This window comes from Quercus lobata, chromosome 2, assembly GCF_001633185.2.
Source record: "Quercus lobata isolate SW786 chromosome 2, ValleyOak3.0 Primary Assembly, whole genome shotgun sequence".
Lineage (NCBI taxonomy): Eukaryota > Viridiplantae > Streptophyta > Magnoliopsida > Fagales > Fagaceae > Quercus > Quercus lobata.
This window is the reverse complement of record NC_044905.1, coordinates 98,976,164-98,989,373: the sequence shown is the minus strand read 5'-3', so window position 1 is coordinate 98,989,373 and position 13,210 is coordinate 98,976,164. Positions and strand designations below refer to the sequence as shown.

At 33.4% G+C, this 13,210-nt stretch overlaps 1 pseudogene; it reads right to left on the bottom strand.

The window, feature by feature from the left end:
* Positions 1–5,143: 5,143 nt before the first annotated feature.
* On the bottom strand, positions 5,144–11,240 carry LOC115974013 (annotated as a pseudogene).
* Positions 11,241–13,210: the final 1,970 nt, after the last annotated feature.

Genomic DNA, 13,210 nt, shown 5'->3' with positions numbered 1-13,210 from the left:
GAAGAAGCTAGTGTTTGATTGTCTTATTGATTATCTTTTATTTAGATTTAATTTCGAACTTGTGAGTTTTATTCTAATTTCCAAGCATCATGGAATGTTTTAGTTTCAATCTTGTCAGTTGTGTTTAATTTATGAAAATCATGTTTTAGTTATTATCTACTATTGCTCTTAAATTTGGTATATGTTTATATAATGTGAAAAAGTATGCTAAGCAATAATTTTCATACAATTTTCCCACTCGTTTTCATTCTCTCTATGTGAAAGAGAATTAGAATTTAGAGGAGAAAGTATGAAGTAGATCAAGCTGGTAAGCTCTCTTTTTCTCAAATCAGATCTCAACCTTCTATGTCTCTAAATTTTCTCTCATTTTATTCGTAAAGTTCATTTCATGTTCCTCAGCGCTCTCTTCGTAGTATTCAATTCGAAGAAAAATTTGCCGTTTGGTTGAATTGTGTTAATCAGAATTCAGATCGCGATTAGGTTTCGGTGAGCTTTCATTTAATTTTCCCACATTTTCTCTGCAACCAAACGATCTTTTATGCAATCCTGATTTTGTTTTTAAGTTTTTTAAACCGCACCGAGTATTGTTAATTATTTGTATAATTATAATTTTTAAGATGATGTTGCAATTTAATATAGAAAAATAAAAAAGAAAGATTTTGTGGAGTATGATTCTACTTTGTCTGATTCAAAATTTCTAAATTAGTTAGGTTTTGACAAATTGAATGTTGTTTTGTAAAGCATTAGAGAGTAGACATGACATTGCAACTATATGCTTCTTTATATGATGATGATGATGATGATACCACATGCATCTTTTACATTGTATAGGTACTACACGATTGTGGGAGAGTTGATACATATATTTGTTACATGAGATAGTTATTACTATTTTGCTACAGTTGAGCTTTGCACACTCTTGATACATGTATCCTCCCTCTTAAAGAATGTGGATCCCATATAATTGTAGGGCCTATTCATGTGAGAGGGAAGATCTATGAAGCACGCACGCGGCACTAGAGGTGCCGCACCCGCGTTCGACGCGGCGGGACGCAGCAACGCGTAGGGACGCCGCTGCCCACGCGTCCAGCTGCGTCCCGCCGTGTCATGCCACGTGGATTCCACGTGCTTTTCGCCGACGCGGCTCTAACACGGGCCGATTCGCCCGGTATCGAGTCGACTCGGGCTTGAATCGGCCGAAGCGGCCGAAATTCAACCAAAAAAAAAGGTGCAGAACGCTCCGTTTGACTTATTTCTAAACCCTACTTCAGTCCTGTTTCACACAAACGCCAAAACATAAGCTCCTCTCCTCACATTGATCTTGATGATGAAGAAGTTGGTGTTTGATTGTCTTATTGATTATCTTTTATTTAGATTTAATTTCGAACTTGTGAGTTGTATTCTAATTTCCAAGCATCATGGAATGTTTTAGTTTCAATCTTGTCAGTTGTGTTTAATTTATGAAAATCATGTTTTAGTTATTATCTACTATTGCTCTTAAATTTGGTATATGTTTGTATAATGTGAAAAAGTATGCTAAGCAATAATTTTCGTACAATTTTCCCACTCGTTTTCATTCTCTCTATGTGAAAGAGAATTAGAATTTAGAGGAGAAAGTATGAAGTAGATCAAGCTGGTAAGCTCTCTTTTTCTCAGATCAGATCTCAACCTTCTATGTCTCTAAATTTTCTCTCATTTTATTCGTAAAGTTCATTTCATGTTCCTCAGCGCTTTCTTCGTAGTATTCAATTCGAAGAAAAATTTGCCGTTTGGTTGAATTGTGTTAATCAGAATTCAGATCGCGATTAGGTTTCGGTGAGCTTTCATTTAATTTTCCCACATTTTCTCTGCAACCAAACAATCTTTTATGCAATCGTGATTTTGTTTTCAAGTTTTTTAAACCGCACCGAGTATTGTTAATTATTTGTATTATTATAATTTTTAAGATGATATTGCAATTTAATATAGAAAAATAAAAAAGAAAGATTTTGTGGAGTATGATTCTGCTTTGTCTAATTCAAAATTTTTGAATTAGTTAGGTTTTGACAAATTGAATGCTGTTTGTAAAGCATTAGAGAGTAGACATGACATTGCAACTATATGCTTCTTTATATGATGATGATGATGATGATACCACATGCATCTTTTACATTGTATAGGTACTACACGATTGTGAGAGAGATGATACATATATTTGTTACATGAGATAGTTATTACTATTTTGCTACAGTTGAGCTTTGCACACTCTTGATACATGTATCCTCCCTCTTAAAGAATGTGGATCCCATATAATTGTAGGGCCTATTCATGTGAGAGGGAAGATCTATGAAGCACGGACGCGGCACTAGAGGTGCCGCACCCGCTTCCGACACGGCGGGACGCAGCAACGAGCAGGGGACGCCGCTGCCCACGCGTCCGGCCGCGTCCTGCCGTGTCATGCCACATGGATTCCACGTGCTTTTCGCCGACGCGAGCCGACGCGGCTCTAACACGGGCCGATTCGCCCGGTATCGAGCCGACTCGGGCCTGAATCGGCCGTATCGGCTGTATCGGCTGATTCAGGCTGAAATTCAACCAAAAAAAAAAAAAAAGGTGCAGAACGCACCATTTGACTTATTTCTAAACCCTACTTCAGCCCTGTTTCACACAAACGCCAAAACATAAGCTCCTCTCCTCACATTGATCTTGATGATAAAGAAGTTGGTGTTTGATTGTCTTATTGATTATCTTTTATTTAGTTTTAATTTCGAACTTGTGAGTTGTATTCTAATTTCCAAGCATCATGGAATGTTTTAGTTTCAATCTTGTCAGTTGTGTTTAATTTATGAAAATCATGTTTTAGTTATCTACTATTGTCTTAAATTTGGTATATATTTGTATAATGTGAAAAAGTATGCTAAGCAATATATTAAAAATATAAATAAAAATATTTTTAATAATTTTTTAATCCCCAAGTCCCGCCGCACCCACACCCACCTTTTTCAAAAATTGCCGAGTCTCGCACCCGCACCCGCACCCGCACCTGCACCCGAATCCCAAAACGCACCCATGCTACATAGGGGAAGATGTATATAACTGATGTATGAAATAATTTTTACTATAGTTGAGTTGCACGTGTGCATTTGTGATTTGCCCGTATAAGAATTGGTTGTATGATTTGGGTCATAAGCGATTGTGATTCATGTTGTAATATTTATGAGGTTGACAAGAATGTTTTATTCTTTATGTGCTAGATGCAAGTACAGTATTACTTGCCTGCCTTTTTCAGCTAGTTTCTGTGGGTTCTTGTTTCCGATTAACGAAGATGGTATGAGTTTTTACTTTATTATATATATTTTTTTAATCATTTGTTTTTCTCATTTCTGAATGTTGTTGCTTAAAGGAGACAAAACTGAGGAAAGTAGAGGATTTATCATATAATACCAAGATTTAGACTCTCCACTCCATAATCCATATTAATACACAGTTTATCATTCAGGAAATGATCGACCCCTCTAGGTATAGACTGGAAATCAGGAGATAATTTTTTCTTTTGCTACAATACTATTTACCTTTAGGGTCACCTCTAAATCGGTCTGTTGAATATGAAAACTAGTCATTTACACCATCGAGTATTGCTACAATGTCAATTTATCCCTTCTATCAGCATTCATTAGAATCATTGATGTGAACACAGCCAAAAACATGGGTGAGTATCCCTTTTTTTTTAGGCTTTGAAGATTGCATGTATCCCTGATGCTTGCTTTAATTCAAAGTCAAGCTATTCCTTTCACCTCATTTCTATATTGAATTTTCATATATGTGTGTGTGTATGATATTAATAAGCAAAAGATGGAATTCCAAGGTCTACAATAGTCTATGATAGACAAGAAGCATACTAGACTACTCCTAAAGAATTACAATATCAACAAATTATACAAAAGATGAATGAAGACTAAGGCTGTGTTTGGTTCCTGTAAAATATTTTCCAGAAAATAAATATTTTCTGGAAATGCTATTTTCAGGAAAGGAAAATATTTTCAAGTGTTTGATTGCATTCCAAAAAATATTTTGGAAAATATTTTCTAGTATTTGGTTGTATTCTTGAAAATGCTCTAGAAAACCCATTTTTATCATGTTTCTCACATTTTCTCAGCTTCTAAACAAATATTAATATCATTTCTCAGTAAATAAACACAAAAGAAATAAATCCCAAAAAAAAAAATTCATCAAATCCAGTCAAATTGAGAGGGAGAGAGAAGCAACTGGGTTCGATGAATGGGGACGACGAAGCTAGGTCGGGGACGACGAATCTGTGTCGAGGACGACGAAGCTGGGTCAAGGATGACGAATCTGGGTCGAGGACGATCAGTTTTGGGGTGTGACGAGAACGATCGGTTTTGGGTGGAGCGGTGCTAAGGTGCGACGATTTCGCCGGTGGTGCGATCGGCGCGATGAGGGTCTGAGATGGTGCGATCGAATGGGTTTTCTAGGTTTGACGAATGGGTTTGGGCATTGCTCGACAAACGAGCTCGGTCTTGGGTTATCTGGGTTCATCGAAGTCAGTTTCTGGGTCGTCAGAGTCGGTTTCTGGGTTCGGTCTCTTCTTCCTCTCTCTCTCTCTCTCTCTCTCTCTCTCTCTCTCTCTCTCTGCGTGCGGGCGCGATCTCACTCTCACTTAGCTCTCTCTCTCTGTTTTTCGAAAAATGATATTTGAAAGTAAAATAAAAACAGAAATCATTTTACACCCCAACACCGGTCAATTGAAAAGCATTTCCGAAAAATTTATTTTCCATGCGCAACCAAACACCCGCATTTATGGAAAATCATTTTCGGAAGTGATTTTCACCCAAAACAAACACAACCTAACTAGCAAACATACAATCATACAAAGTTGTCAGGAATAGAGATTTAAGACTTATAAAGAAAAAGGAATAGAGATTGTCCGTGTAAGATATAATGGAATAGATATTCTTAGACTGATCAGACTTCCCTTGCTAGCAAGCAAACAAATTAACAAGTTTCTTTGTAAAAGCTTCATCCCTCTGAATGAAAGCTATTAACTCTTTTTTATTAGACTGTACATTTTGTCCTGAACAATAACACCATGCATCTTTCTTCTTTGGTCACTCCTTTTTGCTGTCAAGTCTCAAGTGACTATATCCTATCTTGCTTCTAACAATACAAAGGTGATTTCATTTGTTGAAGACACTTCAAGGTTCCTTGATGAATAATCTTCAGCAAGTAGAGCCTTTTCTGTATAAAAACCTGGCTGCCCTGGATTAGGCAATGAATTCCCATTGCTTAACATTAGAACAACAGATGAAATGTTTGGCCTATCTTCTGGTCTTTGTTGTACACATAACAAGCCCACATGAATGCATCGTAACACTTTAGATAATGTGCATGAGTTGTGTGAAATTAAGAATTCATCCATCAGTTCCATTGGCTTATCTTCAATCCATAGTCTCCATGCCTAAAACAAAAATTAGATATTGTTGGAACACTAGAATTACCTTAGCATTGTATGACTGAATGATTTCACATGTTAATACTCACTTGAAATAGAGAGTTCATTTCACAGATAGCATTTTTTGTACAAGTGTCTATCATTTAAAAGTTTTAATAACACTAGATAGACCAAAAGGAACCAATCTCCATCATTGCAACGCAATGGAGAGATCCTAATACCACTAAAATAGTGGAATGTCAATGTTAATGATTACATATCCTAGAAGATTAAGGCATTGGCTAGAGTTATAAAATTCCTTGTTCTTCTTCCTGCTATCTCTAGTACTAAGACTCCAAAGCTAAAAGCATCAGTTTTCACTGAGAAATGTCCATACCCAACATACTCCAGAGGCATACAACCACTATAAAAATAAAAAGAAGTCAAACAATTCTCCAAGCATAAGCTATAGAAGAGGTTTAGGAATACTCACTATGTTCCAACAATTCTATTGGTATTAGCCTCTATTTGATCTCCCCCAAATGTTTTAGCTAGGCCAAAGTTAGAAATTTTTGGGTTCGTATTATTATCTAGTAGGATATTGCTAGTTTTGAAATCTCTATGGATAATTCTCAATCTAGAGTCTTCATGAAAGTAAAGAAGCCCTCTAACAATGCCACCAATAATGTTGTGGCGCTTACACCAATCAAGTAGTTTACTCTTTGTTTGGTCTGTCAATTTTCATATTGTTGTTAGTACATATTCAACTAAAATCTCAACAACATAATTCATCAATAAAAGATGAAATGGCTAAACATGAATGTGCTTGATTCAATGAAGATCAAAGTTCAAACCAAAAATAAATGAGTCCAAGCTTTTGTTTTGCATGTATTCATAGATCAACAATTTTTCATTTTTTTGAATGCAACAACCGAGCAGCTTCACAAGATTGCGGTGTTGAAGTTTGGAAATTATTATAACTTCATTTTTGAACTCGTTCAATCCTTGTCCTAAATTCTTTGAAAGTCTCTTTACAGCTATCTCTTTTCCCCCAAGCAATGTACCCTAAAAAGAAAAAGTCTAGTTAAGTTTGGAAAAGAAAATAGTTCAACTGGTTTGGTTGTTATTTACCTTGTATACAGATCCAAAGCCACCTTCTCCTAACTTGTTGCTACTCACAAAGTTATCAGTGGCATTAGATATGGTTGTCAAATCAAATATCGGTAACTTCATCTCGTCCTTCTTGTCTTCATTGTTATAATCATTTTGGCATCTCATATTCATTCTTGAAATTGTGAGGGAGTCATTGAGCACAATTAACTTCTACAATTCTATTGTTAAAAGAAAATTGTTGACCACCTTATCTAATGTTTCTTCTCAGTTTAAAGACTTCAGATTCAAATTACTTAGCTAAAAATCTGTTATTATACATAAGAAATTATCAGAATCCATGTCTTATAAAGTACCTTCCTTTCTTAGTTTTATCCTGCATACATATTAGACCAGCCCCAATACTAGCATTACCATGAGTAGTATTGCACTGCATACTATGATTATTACTTGATTTTTATGGTCAAAGTGCCTGTTCTTCTCAACATGATCTGAAAGATCAAAAGTAGAGTCAACAATCATATTTTTTTACTATATAATATGCCATATTTAATTTTCCTCTGTTTTCTTTTATATATTTTTTATGATGTGCCATATGGATATTTCTCCTGTTAATGTTAAGCTTCTAAGATGCATGGTAAAACTTGTTTGACATTTTATGAAACTTTTGATAACATCAATTGAGTTTTACTTAGAGCAGATAATGTAAATAATTTTAATACCCACTATATATAGTATGTGCTACATGAAAAAAGAAGAAAATATTAATATAGTCTGCCACATGAGGAAAGAAGAAAATGTTAAGATTGGAAATGTAAAGGAATTTTTTTGTTTTATTATTGAGAATCACATAGAGGACATTCACTTGGCACAATTATAAGACATTTTTTTTTTTTACATGGTAAATGATAATATAATATGTGATTCTATTATGATTGGTACATAATAAATGTTGCTTGTAGTGGACAAAGGTGATTTTTTTTTCTTTTTTTGATAATTCGTAATCGGGGAATAGATATTTTAACTCTCGATGTCTATGTTAGAAATATTAGGAGGTGTCAATTGAGCTATAAAGCTTTTGGTGATATAGGTGAAAACTAATGTCATTTCAATCACAATAAAATATATTAGTAGTAAGGAGGATACCCAGTACTAAAGCAGCCACATGAATATAGAGGCCTTGCCCACCCATTTGGAGTACTACTAAATCAACCAAGTTAGCAAACCAAAGCAAGCAGGCATTGCCTTTGTTCCTAGTATCTAAATTTGCACATGCTTTGCATGAGCAGTTTTTCAAACACAATTCTTCACATTCCTTGAGACTCATATTCCTATCAAACCAAGAAGAAAATGTGTCAGGCAATTTCATCTCCTTGTAGTTGAGGAACCCATCTCCGTCATTGCAACCCAATGGAGTCCCTCGAACACACCCATCGGACCAATCTTTTGAATTCCAATCTTTTGGAGATTTTGGTATAAATCCTTTCAAGCATGCACATACGGGGGAGTTATTGTATTGCAGCTAGCGTATGCACCACAATAGGAATAATTTTCACACTCATTTGACAGGATTGTAGCAAAAATCTCCCAATTTTGTGTGTGATCCATCCATCTAAAGCCTTGCCCAATACTTGATGGGTTTAACACATAGCTTGAGAAAACAAAATTGCTTCGAAGTTAGAAGTTTATACTCATAATACATATTTTTCTCATGATAAATTGCTAATTGTTGCAAGAACTTAGTTATTATTAAGAAATAGAGAATCTAATTATATAATTATTATTTTAAATTCCTTAAAAAATAATTGTTTTAAAACTCCTTTATAAGGAGAATTGGAGTTCAAATCTCCTTTCTCTATTGTTGTAATTATTGAATTATAAAAAAAATACTACAACAACAACTCCCCCTCATGTGACATTGCATATCCTCCTTTATAAGGAGAATTGGAGTTCAACATAATTACTGAATTACAATAAAAAAAATAATAAAAAAAACTCTCAAGTGTGGGCATAGATTATTCTTAATAATTGGATCCTAACACATGGGAATTTTATCTTTTTAAATAAGAGGTAGAGCAAAGACACTATATATCATGATAAATTGTCAATTGTCCTAAAAATTTAATCCATTAAAAAAATGGTAAATTTAATCATAGTTCTAACATTTAACTTGAACCTTAAGAAACCAAGATTGTTTAGGAGTTTATACTCAAAATAAATCTCTTTTTCATTCAACACAAAGTCATACTTGAACAATGGATTCAGTCTTACCCATGGCCACACCGTAAAATAAAGGCCATTCCAAGACCCTCCTCTGGACTTTATTGTGTTTCCTTCCGTAGCAACTATTATTTGCGGGAGTCCTCAACTATCTAACCCTCCTGAAAATTCACCTCGGGCAGGATTATCCGTGTCCTTCCAAGATGTTATGTACCTATCTAGACCTAAGTCCCATCCAATCTTCATTTCCGGTAGAAATGTGTCGCAAGGATAATCAAAACTCTGCCACAAAAACTTCTCTTGGTCACTAATATTTTCATCTTTCACAACAGGATTTCCTAAATCCAAGAGCTTTGTAGTTGGACTATTTACAGGGCTGGCTCATCAATTTTGGGGGCTTTAGGCAAAAATTTTAAGTGGTTTCTTTTTTTTTTTTTTTTAACTTTAAAGTCTAAATTTTCACAAACAAAAATTAATTTATTATATGGTTCAATAAATTAGTATCACTATAATACAAATGAGTTGATATTATACATCAAATTATTAATTGGTGTGATAATCAATATATATATATATATATATAAAACCGAAGCCTCTGACCTCTCCACAATTTTTCACGTCAGCATTACTTAAATAAATATTATAATTAATTAATAAATATTATATTATGATTTTATAGCCGACTAAATTCTCTGAAAGAAAAAAAATTTATACCCGACTCCTCTTCTCCTTGGCTCCATCTCCACTCCACTCTCCAATCTTACCAATTCAGCCAATCTCTTGCAACCTCTTATTTTATCTCTAACTTATAATCCTATGTTTAGGAAGAGAAGAGCAAAACCCTAAGAGTTTCTTAGAGATCAACGTTATTTCAAGGCTAAAAGGTAATAAAAAATTTCATCGTAATTTGATGGTAGGGTTGTTGCACATGATTATGACCCAATGGAGGGAGCCAAGCTTCTTAGAGAGCAACGTTATTCCTAGGCTTTTGTGTGTGTTAGCTTTTGTTGGGTATGAAAGGAGTTTGGGCAGAATTTTATTATTTATTATTTTTGATGGGTTTTCCAAACTCTTGCATAATGGAGTTTATAACAATTGTTTTTTTTTTCTTCTCAAAATGAAAACACAAAAGATCAGAGAGGACTATCGAAAAAAAAAAAAAAAGCGTCAGCTTCCCAAATCCCCTACCATCAACCTTCAATTCCTTTGTAAGATTCCAATTGCTTATTAATTTTTCCACTCCTACTTTGGTATTGATTTTCGGTTTTTGAATTTCTTAATTAGTTTATTTTTATGACTATCCAATTCTTGATTCTAGAGTGTAATAAGAAGAGCATATCCCATCTGTTCATAAAAAAAGAAAAAAAAGAAGAAGAAGAAGATGAAATCCAAGTTGTTCATATTGCAAGACCACCTTATTTGATTTTGAAGATGAAATGCACTTTATGTTTTCTTCCTTCTATAACATATAATTGTTAATATATATTTTAGCTATATAGTATTATTTACAAATTCAATTTATTTGATTGTATTAAAATAAATCAAGATTAAATCATATATGTTCATCAAAGAAATTATATATCATACTTAACACCTTTTCCGTGCATCGCACGGGTTAGCGACTAGTTTGTAATAATTAATAAAGTAAGAGTTTGCATTAAAAAAAAATCGATAACTAATAGTGTGGGGCCGTGTGGGGGCCAGCTTAGCTTAAGTCTTGTGATGTGTTAGGGCTTTGTGGACAAGACTACACAGTGCACATAGTATTGTACAGTCTTGTTCTATCAAGTTGTGTACATTGTTATTGTGCAGTATTATGCATTTTAAGATACAATATGATCTTTTTAATGCATTTTATTGGCCAATAAAAATACTTAAATTTTTTTTTTTGTGATTAAAATATATAGATAAATATTATTTATATATATATAAAAAAAAATTTAACAAGTGGGGGTCTTTTTTTATTTGAGGGTCTTAGGCGATTGCATCAATTACATCTATGGTTCAACCGGCACTGACTATTTATCTTATTCGCTGCAGTTCTTGGTGTATTATTGGATGACCAAACAGTAGTATTTGCTGTGCTATCAAGGACAAGAATTCCTTTATCAGTAACCTTTAAAACTCCAGAGTGATTTTCCAGTGGAGTTTCTCTGTTGGCTACCCATACAACTGTCCCCTTAGATACCACGTACCATATTCCCACATATCAGATTTTCGACCTACCAGGGCTAAAGAATCCTAATTCAAAGTTTCCACCAGCTGAAACCGGAGTTTCACCATCTATGATGGATTGACTTGGAGTGATAGTCTCTGGTGTACTGGAGATTATTAAGAAGAGGAGTAAGAAAGAGTATACAAAAAGAGCTGGAAAGGCTTTCATTGATTTTCCAACGGGTGTATCAACTAACCATGCAAGTGAGTCTACAAGGCTTATTCCCTCGGTTCTCTTTGCCCGACACAACATATAAGATCCATGCATTCTTATATCTGAATGGTAGTTCTCGAAAAATACATGTATTTGATTAGCAATTGACTTTTTTTTTCCCCAAACCAATGAAAAGAGTCTCATAAAGAAAAGAAAAGAAAATTGTAACTTTAATGATCGAAAGGGTGATACGTCCTCTTTTAAATTTTAAGTTTTAACATTACATTTCAGGGAAGAAAGATTTTTTTTTCTTTTTTAATTGAGTTTGCATTGAAAAAACGAAGTTTACATGTCAGTAGCCAGTAGGTTTATACGTAAGACCGAGTAAACTTGAATAAAACCAACTGGTTGGATTTTTCCCAACCAAAAATAGTTATCAGAATTCAGAATCATGTTTCGTGAATGACCCGACAGCTAATTCCCATAAAACTCTCTCTTCAGTGTGACTAGTAGTTGACCGTAGTGTTTCAGTGAAAAAAAAAAAAAAAAAAAGTTGACCGTAGTGTACTTCACACAAGAATTTTTATATAGATTATTCTTAATGGATTTATCATCATGGGCACAAAAGATTCGTCGAAACGTAGCTATTCGACCCACTAATTTTTATCAAGCATTATATAAAATGACTTGAGGATTTTTATTATCAAGTCACATCCTACGGTAGTATTGGAATTTAACGTTAAGTGTTTAATTGCTATTTGAAATTTCTTTCTGAACACTAATCCAATTTGGAATCTTGGATTTTATGACTGTGTTTGGATTGCGTGTTTGCGCGTCCACGTTCACTATTTCTGCGTTTTCCTTTTTTTTTCCCAAGCCACAGTTGTTGACCAGATTTTTCATGAACAGTGCTTTATGGACTCACAAATTACACTTTTTAGCAACCTTTTCATTAAAAATAGGTCCCACAGTACTATTTACACATTTAAAAATTATTTTGCTACAGTGTTTTCAGTTTCAGTTTTTAGTTTCAGCAAAAATAAGCTCAATCCAAATGGACTCTATGTCTCTAAAAAGTCAATCATTCTTTTAATATTTTCAATGGAAGTTTAACAAATTTTGAATAATTTAATCAACCAACCAACCCGTTAAAAGAAAAAAGAAAAGTTTCTCCAAATGTTGCCCTCATATTTTTAAAATGTTATATATTTCAAAATTAATTCTTTGAATTCTTTAAGTTCTTTTCACTGAATACAACATTTATTTTATAGGCTACATTTGGATTTAAGGATTAAATAAATATATCAGAAGAATAATTATTATTGCCAATTACTTAGTTTTTTCTTTTCTTTTTTTAGGAACCACTTGGTATAAATTTTAAGAATTCGTTATGAATATATTTTGAATCTTAAAATTACGTTTGTGTTATGAATATTAAACGGCATCTCATACTCAAAGAATTCCAAATTCAGATATTAATAAAATATATACTCATAAAATTTATTTAAGATTTTTTTAAAAAAATTACATATAATATTGAAATTTTAAACTAAAATCGATATCCAACCTTTTCTTGTGAAGTAAATTTCATGCAAAAGTTTTTTGAATCCTTAGTTATGACTTGCCTTTTATGTCATTGCAATAACAATTTACATGTGCATAATATTTCGTATGACAATTAAATTTTAATTTATTTTGTTACTTATATTACTTAATATTTTTCCAATTAGTTTTTCTTTAATATTTTCCCTTTAATAAATATTTTCCAATTAGGATTAAAATGTGGGTTTAATCCTTAGTCAATTAAACCTTTTGACTCTTTCAACAATATAGCCAAAAAAAAAGAGACTCCTTCAACAAATTTGACTTTTGTGTCTATTAGAAGACTAGGGTCTATTAGATTGGAGTTTTCTCAGATTTGAGTTTTGTGTCTATTAGATTAAACCCGATTTGGCCCCTCCCTCCCCTGCTAATTATCAATTAAATAATAGTGATATTGCTAAGATGCATAATTAGGGTACATATTGAATTCCACTAAGGGGAAATTCAATGTAAGCCTATCTTAAACTAAGATGTCTTTATTC